Genomic DNA, 12087 nt, shown 5'->3' on the forward strand with positions numbered 1-12087 from the left:
GCACCCCCCCCCCCGCGCGCTACTAGTGGACACAAAACACGCGCTACTGCTAGGGTTTTCCCTTGTAGTGTATGCATGTGCTTGCTGCTCCTAATTACAATTATTATGAGAGAGGAACTATATCTCCACCTCTCTATGTTTCCCATACGATGAAATTGCAAGAAACTTCTTATACTATGCATTGGCCTTTACTATGTGTGCATGAATTGTTCTTTTATGACATGCCGATGCATAGGAAGAGAGTTAGAATTTGTCATTTCTTGATATATGTTACTTTGCGCTCACTAGTAAATCACAAATCATTGTTAATTAAAATTGGCTTTGATATACCTTGGGATCCGGGTGGATCTATTACTTGAGCACTATATGCCTAGCTTAATGGCTTTAAAGAAAGCGCTGCCAGGGAGACAACCCGGAAGTTTTAGAGAGTCATTTATTTCTGTTGAGTGCTTTCATAAAGTTTTTTTTTTAAAAAGTGGGGAACCCAAATTTTTTCGAAAAGGAAAGTGAAAGTGAGAAAGAGAAACATTGTTGAAGTGGGGGACCTCCTTGAAATTTGTTCATGCTCACGGAAACTTTGTGAATCTTAATTACAGAAACTTTTCATCAAAAATAATTATCCCCTTGTACAATTCCATTGTATTATAAAAATAATGTGCCAAGGTTTGCCTTTAGGATGTTTACAATGCTTGTTGGTTTGTGCGGTGCAGGACAAAAACTTTGGCTGTAGTGCGTGATTTTAATTTTTTTTACCGGAACGTCAAACGGTTCTGAAATTTTTTGCACTGTGTTTCTATACAAATTTTTTATTGTTCCTAATTTTGGCAGAATTTTTGGGATAACAAAAGTATGGTGAATGTTCAGATTGCTACAGACTGTTCTGTTTTTGACTGATTCTGATTTTGATGCATAGTTTGCTTGGTTTGATGAAACTATCAATTTCTATCAGTGGATTAAGCCATGGAAAAGTTATATTACAGTAGACTTAGTTGTGTCTTCATCTAAACAATCCCTACTTTTTATTTACGTTCTCTTTGTTATCTTGCAAACCTATCCAACAACACCTACAAAGTCCTTCTAGTTTCATACTTGTTTTAGGTAAAGTGAACGCTAAGCGTGGGTAGAGTTGTATCGGTGGTCGATAGTACTTGAGGGAATATTTGTTCTAACTTTAGCTCCTCGTGGGTTTCGACACTCTTACTTATCGAAAGAGGCTACAACCGATCCCCTACACTTGTGGGTTATCAAGACCTTTTTCTGGCGCCGTTGCCCGGGAGTCATAGCGTGGGGTGAATATTCTTGTGTGTGCTTGTTTGCTTTATCACTAAGTAATTTTTATTTGCTGTTCTAAGTTGTTCTCTATCTTTATTTATGGATATGGAACATGAAATACCAAAAAAAACTTAGGTGTACTTGCTACTCATGGAGTTTGGGAACATCCTAAAATCCTCGATGCTCATTATGTGAAAGAGATTATGTACTACTTTGATAATCCTAAGAAAACCCCATTCAATTATGTTATGGGAGACATGTTGGATCAACGTGAATACTTTAGGGATTATTGCTTGACTCAAAAAGGGAAACTATTATGGGATCAAATTCATATGTTGCATTGGTATGCTCAGGAACTATGCTTGAGATATGATTATACTTGTTGCTCTAGGATGAAGGCTCCACACATTTCCTTTTCATGCAAATTTAATGATAATAAAACCTTGGCTTCTTATGCTAATGGTATATATGATTACTATGATGTGGAACAAATAGAAGAGTTTGTTGCTTTTATGGGCGCTTATGAAATTGAATCTTTGTTTAAAGAGTTTGAAGATTTTGATGATTCAATTTATAGACCTAATTTTTTTTGCTATACTTAAATATTTCTATGACAATTATGAATTCAATTCCGATATTGATCCATTTATTGAGGAAGTCTCCGCTGGCCAAGAAGAGACTAATATTTTGCAGGATTCTATGGAAGAAGAAATTGATGAAACTATGAGCTCATTGGATGAAAAAGATGCTAAGGAGAGCGAAGAACAAAAGGAGGAAGAGCGGATTAGCTACCCGTGCCCACCTTGTAATGAGAGTAACTCCTCAACTCATACATTGTTTTAATTACCCTTCATGCTTACCGAAGGATGATTGCTATGATGGTTGTTATGATCCCGTTGTTTCTCTTGAAATACCCCTTTTTGATGGTGCTTGCTATGCTTGTGGCCATGATGCCAATATGAATTATGCTTATGGAGATGAAATTGCTATAGTTCCTTATGATAAATATGAAATTGTTGTTATTGCACCCACGCATGATAGTCCTATTATCTTTTTGAATTCTCCCAACTACACTATATCGAAGAAGTTTGTGCTTATTAAGGATTATATTGATGGGTTGCGTTTTACTACTACACATGATAATTTTGATGAATGTAATATGAATGTGCTTGCTTCTCCTACCTACAACTATTATGAGAGAGGAACTATATCTCCACCTCTCTATGTTTCCAATATGATAAAATTGCAAGAAACTACTTATACTATGCATTGGCCTTTACTTGGTGTACATGAATTGTTCTTTTATGAGATGCCGATGCATACAAAGTGAGTTAGACTTCATCATTGCTTGACATATGTTACTTTGTGATCACTACTAAATTACAAATCATTGTTAATTAAAATTGGCTTTGATATACCTTGGGATCCGGGTGGATTCATTACTTGAGCACTATATGCCTAGCTTAATGGTTTTAAAGAAAGCGCTACCAGGGAGACAACCCACAAGTTTTAGAGAGTCATTTATTTCTGTTGAGTGCTTTTATATAATCTAAAAACAAAAAAGTAAAGAAGGGAACCCAAAGCTTTTCAAAAAGGAAAGTGAAAGTCAGAAAGACAAGCGTTGTTGAAGTGGGGGAGCTCCTTGAACTTTGTTCATGCTCACGGAAACTTTGTGAATCTTGATTACAGAAACTTATAATCAAAAATAATTATCCCCTTGTATAATTCCATTGTATTATAAAAATAATGTGCTAAGGTTTGCCTTTAGGATGTTTACAATGCTTGTTGGTTTGTACGGTGCAGGACAGAAACTTTGGCTGTAGTGTGCGATTTTACTTTTTTTACTGGAACGTCAAACCGTTCTGATTATTTTTGAAATGTTTTTATAGAAAAATTGTTTATTTTTGCTAATTTTGGTAGAAATGTTGGAGTACGAGAAGTATGGTGAATGTTCAGATTGCTACAGACTGTTCTGTTTTTGACAGATTCTGTTTTTGATGCATAGTTTGCTTGTTTTGATGAAACTATCAATTTCTATCAGTGGATTAAGCCATGGAAAAGGTATATTACAGTAGAAAAAATGAAAAAAGAAAATATGAATTGGTTTTCAACAGTACTTATAGTAGTGATTTTCTTTATTATACTAACGGATCTTACCGAGTTTGTTGTTGAAGTTTTGTGTGGATGAAGTGTTCGAAGATCGAGGAGGTCTCGATATGAGGAAAAGGAGGAGAGGCAAGATCTCAAGCTTGGGGATTCCCAAGGCACCCCAATTAAATATTCAAGGAGACTCAAGCGTCTAAGCTAGATGATGCCCCAGAAGGCATCCCCTCTTTCTTCAACAAGTATCGGTATGTTTTGGGATTCGTTTCGTTCATGCGATATGTGCAAGTCTCGGAGCGTCTTTTGCATTTAGTTTTCACTTTTCTTTTATGCACCATTCTGGTATGAGATAGTCCTTGGTTGATTTATAGAATGCTCATTGCACCTCACTTAAATCTTTTGAGTATGGCTTTATAGAATGCTTCATGTGCTTCACTTATATCATTTGAAGTTTGGATTGCCTGTTTCTCTTCACTTAGAAAACCGTCATTTATAGAATGCTCTTTTGCTTCACTTATATTTGTTAGAGCGTGGGCATATCTTTTGTAGAAAGAATTAAACTCTCTTGCTTCACTTATATCTATTTAGAGAGATGACAGGAATTGGTCATTCACATCGTTAGTCATAAAATCCTACATAAAACTTGTAGATCACTGAATATGATATGTTTGATTCCTTGCAATAGTTTTGCGATATAAAGGTGGTGATATTAGAGTCATGCTAGTGAGTAGTTGTGGATTAGTAGAAATACTTGTGTTGAGGTTTGTGATTCCCAAATCATGCACGTATGGTGAACCGTTATGTGATGAAGTTGGAGCATGATTTATTTATTGATTGTCTTCCTTATGAGTGGCGGTCGGGGATGTGCGATGGTCTTTTCCTACCAATATATCCCCCTAGGAGCATGCGTGTAGTACTTTGTTTTGATGACTAATAGATTTTTGTAATAAGTATGTGAGTTCTTTATAACTAATTTTGAGTCCATGGATTATACACACTCTCACCCTTCCATCATTGCTAGCCTCTTCGGTATCGTGCACTGCCATTTCTCACCTCGAGAGTTGGTGCAAACTTCGCCGGTGCATCCAAACCCCGTGATATGATACGCTCTATCACATATAAGCCTCCTTATATCTTCCTCAAAACAGTCACCATACCTACCTATCATGGCATTTCCATAGCCATTCCGAGATATATTGCCATGCAACTTACATCATCATCATATACATGACTTGAGCATTCATTGTCATATTGCTTTGCATGATCGTAAGATAGCTAGCATGATGTTTTCATGGCTTGTACGTTATTTGATATCTTTGATATGCTAGATCATTGCACATCCCGATACACCGCCGGAGGCATTCATATAGAGTCATATCTTTGTTCTAGATGTCGAGTTGTAATATTGAGTTGTAAGTAAATAAAAGTGTGATGATCATCATTATTAGAGCATTGCCCTAGTAAGGAAAGGATGATGGAGACCATGATTCCCCCACAAGTCGGGATGAGTCTCTTGACTTTATGAAAAATAAAAGTGGCCAAAGAAGCCCTAAAAAACAAGAGAGGCCAAAGAATCCTACAAAAAAGAGAGAAAACAATAAAAAATGAGAGAAAAAGAGAGAAGGGGCAATGTTACTATCCTTTTACCACACTTGTGCTTCAAAGTAGCACCATGTTCTTCATATAGAGAGTCTCTTGAGTTATCACTTTCATATACTAGTGGGAATTTTCATTACAGAACTTGGATTGTATATTCCGATGATGGGCTTCCTCAAATGCCCGAGGTCTTCATGAGCAAGCAAGTTGGATGCACACCCACTTAGTTTCAGTTTGAGCTTTCATACACTTATAGCTCTTAGTGCATCCGCTGCATGGACCCTACTCCTCAGATTGACATCAATTGATGGGCATCTCCATAGCCCATTGATTAGCCGCATCGATGTGAGACTTTCTCCCTTTTTGTCTTCTCCACACAACCTCCACCATCATATTATATTCCACCTATAGTGATATGTCCATGGCTCACGCTCATGTATTGCGTGAAAGTTGAAAAGGTTCGAGAACGTTAAAAGTATGATACAATTGCTTGGCTTGTCATCGGGGTTGTGCATGATTTGAATATATTGTGTGTTGAAGATGGAGCATAGCCAGACTATATGATTTTGTAGGGATAACTTTCTTTGACCATGATGTTTTGAAAAGACATGATTGCTTTATTAGTACACTTGAATTATTATCCTTTTTATGTCAAATGATAGACTATTGCCTTGAATCACTCGTGTCTCAATATTCATGCCATGATTAGATTACATGATCAAGATTATGCTAGGTAGCAGTCCACATCAAAAATTATATTTTTTATCATTTACCTACTCGAGGACGAGTAGGAATTATGCTTGGGGATGTTGATACGTCTCCATCGTATCTATAAATTTTTATTGTTCCATGCCAATATTATTCAACTTTCATATACTTTTGACAACTTTGTATACTATTTTTGGGACTAACATATTGATCCAGTGCCTAGTTCCAGTTCCTGTTTGTTGCATGTTTTATGTTTCGCAGAAACCCCATATCAAACGGAGTCCAAACGGGATAAAAACGGACGGAGAATATTTTTGGAATATTTGTGATATTTGGGAAGAAGAATCAACGCGAGACGGTGCCCGAGGTGGCTACAAGGGAGGGGGGCGTGCCCCTGACCCTCGTGGGCACCCCGTAAGGCGGTTGACGCTCTTCTTTTGCCGCAAGAAAGCTAATTTTCGAAGAAAAATCTGGGCAAAGGTTTCAATCCAATCGGAGTTACGGATCTCCGGATATAAAAGAAACGGTGAAAGGGCAGAATCTGGGAATGCAGAAACAGAGAGAGACGGAGAGACAGATCCAATCTCGGAGTGGCTCTCGCCCCTCCCACGCCATGGGAGCCAAGAACTAGAGGGGAAACCCTTCTCCCATCTAGGGAGAAGGTCAAGGAAGAAGAAGAAGAAGAGGGGCTCCCTCCCCCTTACTTCCGGTGGCGCTGGAGCGCTGCCGGGGGCCATCATCATCACCGCGGTCTACACCAACAACTTCACCGCCCTCATCGCCAACTCTCCCCCCTCTATGCAGCGGTGTAACCTCTCTTTTACCCGCTGTAATCTCTACATAAACATGGTGCTCAACGCTATATATTATTTCCCAATGATGTATGGTTATCCTATGATGTTTGAGTAGATCCGTTTTGTTCTATGGGTGAATTGATGATCGTGATTGGTTTGAGTTGCATGTTTTATTATTGGTGTTGTCCTATTGTGCCCTCCGTGTCGCGCAAGCGTGAGGGATTCCCGCTGTACGGTGTTGCAATATGTTCATGATTGGATTATAGTGGGTTGCTTGAGTGACAAAAGCATAAACCCGAGTAAGGGGGTTGTGGCGTATGGGATAAAGGGGACTTGATACTTTAAAGCTATGGTTGGGTTTTACCTTAATGATCTTTAGTAGTTGTGGATGCTTGCTAGAGTTTCAATCATAAATGCATATGATCCAAGAAGAGAAAGTATGTTAGCTTATGCCTCTCCCTCAAATAAAATTGTGATAGTGATTACCGATCTAGTTATCGATTGCCTAGGGAAAAATAACTTTCTCGTGACAAAAAGCTCTCCACTAAAACTAACTTAGTTCTGTCTTCATCTAAACAACCACTACTTTTTATTTACGTGCTCTTTGTTATCTTGCAAACCTATCCAACAACACCTACAAAGTCCTTCTATTTGCATACTTGTTTTAGGTAAAGCGAACGCTAAGCGTGCGTAGAGTTGTATCGGTGGTCGATAGAACTTGAGGGAATATTTGTTCTACCTTTAGATCCTCGTTGGGTTCGACACTCTTACTTATCAAAAGAGGCTACAACTGATCCCCTACACTGGTGGGTTAACGCCCTGCTGTCAGGTGGACGAATAATTATTTTGCGTGTAATAAGGAGGCACTTCCTTGTGTCCGTCGTGGACCCAGCTGTCAGCCTCTCCACGTACAGTACTATTCCGATGTAAGTCGTTCCTTGACGACGTTGACCACGCCCTGCCGAGAGCACCAGGGCGGCGGACGACGGCGAGGCCTAGGAAGGGGACGACGCGGAGCCGGGGAAGACGGGGCAGTGGAAGCCCGCGCGGAGAGGCGTACGAGGGTTCACTAGTTCAGCTGTGGTGTGAGGTTGTCATCGCCACAGGGCCTGGCCAGCGGTTGGAATAGTAGGAGGCAATGAGGCCTCCGCGGTAGCACAGCCGTCCACGGGTGGCAGGAGCATGCGGCACGACCGGCGCTGCTTTGGGCGGCTGGAGCAAGAAGACCAGAGGTTGAAGAAGCACTACGGCCGTTGGATGGACATTGTACGGTCACTGGAGCTAGAATCGTTCATATTGACTAAGTTGACAAAGCCATCCGTCGCCGTCAACTTAGTAGGCCCACAAGTCAGCCTCCCACCAAGGAGGGTCCCAGGTAGTAGGGGGAGTATTCATTTTTTTGTGCTTAATAAGGAGGCACTTCCGGTGGGTCCGTGCTGACAGCGGGGGGAATGTTTTTCCGTGAAATACGGTGACCCGTCCGGTGGGTCCCAACTGTTAGGGGGAAAATGTTTTTTCATTAAATACGGTGGCCTGTCCGGTGGGTCCCTGCTGTCTGGTGGAGGAATAATTATTTTGCACGTAGTAAGGTGGCAGTTCCTTGCGGCTACCGTGGACCCAGCTGTCAGCCTCTCCATGTACAGTACTCTTCCGATGGAAGTCGGTCGTTCACCACATTGACCACGCTGCGCCGAGAGCACCACGGCGGTGGACGATGGCAAGCCCTAGGAAGGGGATGACGCGGAGCCGGGGAAGATGCGATAGTGGATGCCCACGCGGGGAGGAGTACGAGGGTTCACTGGTTCGGCTGCGGTGTGAGGCTCCCGTCGCCGCAGAATAACAGGGGGTGTGGGTGAGTGGAGGGATGGCCTGTCAGCGGTGGGAGTAGTAGGGGGCGGTGAGGCCTCCGCGGCAGCATAGGCGGCCACAGGAGGCAGGAGCAGGCGGCACGACCGGCGCTGCTTTGGGTGGCTGGAGCAACAAGACTAGAGGTTGAAGAAGCACTACGGCCGTTTGATGGACATCGTACGGCCACTGCGGCTAGAATCGTTCATATTGACTAAGTTGACAAAGCCCTTGGTATGCGTCAACTTAGTGGCCCACAGGTTAGCCTCCGAAATGGTGTGCCCCAGATGTCATGGGAAGGAATCATTTTTTGGGCGGGCGAAGCTAGAATATCCGAGATTGAAAAAGAAGCACGACATCCGTTGGATAGACATCCAACGCCGCTGCTGCTAGAACCCTGTGTTGACCATAATAAGTTGACAAAGCCTTGCATACGCGTCAACTTCTTTATTTTAGGGGACACGTCACCTTAGTAGGCCCACAAGTGTGTGGCAGAGAACTTATAGCCCATTTGCGATTTGTAAGAATGTACAACCCATTTTTGAATTCTAATGGAATTTACTACAGCCCATTTACAGTTTGTAAAAAGTACAACCCATTTTCTAGCTAGGACAATGATTAATAATTTCAGCCAACCATTCAAGACAGAATTCAATAAAATTTCCCACATTTTGATGGGATCTGAAATATTTTTATCCCGAAATTTCTTGTCAGATTAAATATAAGTTTGTATTACGTAAAAATCAAATGACACATTGCGCCCGCAACAATTAAAAATTAAGATTTTCAAAATCCATAAATAATATTTTATAAACTAATTTCGTGTTTGGTGCATTTTTTATAGTTATTGCCTAGTTTTTATAATTACATCCTATTTATTATTTTTTAAAGCCCATTTTCCTATTAAGCCTAATACATCCCTCCTAGGAAAGATTTGCAGCCCAGCGGGGTGGAAAATAACAAGTTGACCTTGCCTGGGTATTCCTCAAAAAACGTATAGCGGGGCTAGCCATTTTCATCTTGAAAAAAGTTAATATCTGGGCTGGATATCTGGCTTGGGCTAGACGGGCCACAACCCGCCCAGTTAATACCGTGCTCTCCTTTGAACAACAAAAAAACATCGCCAAGAAAAACTCTGCAGTGCTCACGCCTCAAAAACACAATACTGCTCGAGCTGCTTGGTCCCAGCTGTCGGCCGCACCTTGTGCAATTCTCTCGTTTATATGACTACATAGGTTGACAATGGTGTGGAACCGTGATGTCAGGAAACCAGGAGGAATAAAAAAAAATATAGTTGTACATAATAAGGAGGCACTTGCGTATGTACGGCTATGGCCCTAGTGGGTCCCTACTGTCGTCCAGTCAAAATAAAGTCATCTCTTGAATCCTCATGTTCGTTGACCAAGTTAACAATGCACGGCGCCACAGCAAGCGCAACAACTCGAAGGATGACGGAGTGGGCCTCGCGGGCCCTACGGATGGTCTGATACAGCGCCCGCTGCTCATTCAAGAAGCCAGGATCATCAGACACCGATGAGCACCTTCGAGAGACTGATACGGCATGAAACGCTAAGGTCGCGCTTGGGAGATTTGGTTTATTTCACACCTGTATTAAGATACAAGTGTAATTTACTCGTCATCGGAAACAACGCGTAAAATACAGGCATAATGAAACCGAGGGCCCGAGGTCTATAAGTAAAACCGGCGGGTTACGCATGTAATTTGAGAGACCAGTGTATATTTTACTAGTCGAAATCGACCAACCAAGCGCTTCACCCGAGACCATATGCTTTTATTTACAAGCGTCAGTTTTACAAGCGGTTTTGGTTGGAAAACGATGATCCAATCATGGCCAAAGATGATGAGTTGGTCGGAAGATCATATGGTTTCACGTCTAACCTACCCGACTTGTCGTATAGGCTATGAATGAAACATAAGACGATGAACTTCTTAAGCACAAAAACAACAAAAGATGATGATCTTCTTAACAAGCAAACAACTGGCATTAGATTGACATGCAAAACAATACGAAGCATTATTCTCAGGAGGCACGCTGAACAGCTCGTGATGCTGCATGCCACAACATTCCAAGCTCAACTTTGCAATCAAACACAAGGCCTGGCATTACATAGACAATATTCAGAACAAACTCTTAAAATACCTTACATAAGTCAACATTCATGTGACTATGCATCTCAGTAGAGTATCTATTTACTTCTAAACTGAAGACATGAATAGGAAAAAATGATCGACGCTGCTCACAGTGAAGGGCGTCCCACTCAAAAATATCAAATGCATGTCTTCTGGCTAACATCATCAATGAGAAAATTTTGACAAGGTTTTCCAATTCCAATATATTAAACTATTGTCTTCTTGCTAACATCAATGATTAAACTTTGACAAGCTTTTCCCATTCAAAATACGTAATGCCTATGATCGTGGAGTCCTGTCATGGCTTCTTGTACTTGTTTGAGCACTTTTTGCCTAGTGCACTCCATGTGTTGTAGAGTTTCCTATGCTCTCTGCAGACTAGTCATGTCACCAACATCTACTAATACTCTCTAAAGCTTCTTGGTCATTCCTTCTGTAATGTAGCGCAAATAGTGACTGCTTCTTTCTGCAGAGTGGAACGACCAACTGGACCCAGTAATGCAACAGTTTGCCTTGGACACATTGGCTCCTTTTGTGCAGTTCAACTAAAATAAAGTTGGAATAAAACTGAGATTTAATTTTGATATACCTGTAAGCAACAATAGGCATAAGGGAAACTATTACTGAGAAATAACAGTTGATGACTTGTACAGAAGAAAAGCATCTACTGATCTACCTTATCTTAATGGGAAACAAAGCAGGAGAGTAGCAATTCTCCATTAGTGTCATTCATTCATATTGACTGAGACATTATCTTAACAATGCCTTGTTTCAACATGTATAAAGAATGACAAAGCAGAAAAGTACCATTCCTAAAACAATGTGACTGATTCATTTTAACAAAGACATTGTCTTAACAATACCTTGGTTAAACATGTAGAAAGAACTACAAAGCAGGATAGTACCATTCCTAAAACAATGGAATTCGGTTTAACAAAGGCAAAAAGGAATCAATTACTGGACAATAAAGGAGGATGAAACATGCGGCCACAAAAATGGTAATCCCGCCAATCCCTAATAAGTGTTGCAGTTTTGATCTAAGATTCAGTAGTTAATTAATTCTGAGAGTGGCATTGCTTAATTTTACCAGCGGCATTAGATTAACAAAAAGCATAAACATATCCAGGGGAGAGTGGGCACAACAACAACATGTGCTTCCCTCTACTTATAAAGGGGGTGATGCAGAGTCTTGTTGTAACAAAGAAACAATCATCATGTCTGGGTTGGAACAATTTTTGCTCACTTAATGGTAAAAGAGAACAGTTCAATAGCTTCAATTCAACATTTATCCAAAACAGTACCAATACAAGTAGCACAACATCTCAAAGCACACTGCAGCATTATGTGGATGAAAGTCGGTACTGACCTTTCTTGACCAAGATTTGAAACAGCTCGCGAGGAAGACTGAAAACATATCCCAACACATATATGAAATTTCGATCTCCTTTTGTGCAGTTCCACCAAAATTAAGCAAAGTCGTCGGTGTGACATTCAAGTTGAACTACACAAAACACTCTTAAAACAAAAGTGTTTTGCATAGCGAAGCAACATGTCGCAATAACAACAAGTTGAATAGATATCCCTGAAACAGAGGCAAAAAAGGAATCAATTACTGGCT

This window comes from Triticum dicoccoides, chromosome 7B (genome assembly GCF_002162155.2).
Source record: "Triticum dicoccoides isolate Atlit2015 ecotype Zavitan chromosome 7B, WEW_v2.0, whole genome shotgun sequence".
In the NCBI taxonomy this organism is placed as follows: Eukaryota; Viridiplantae; Streptophyta; class Magnoliopsida; order Poales; family Poaceae; genus Triticum; species Triticum dicoccoides.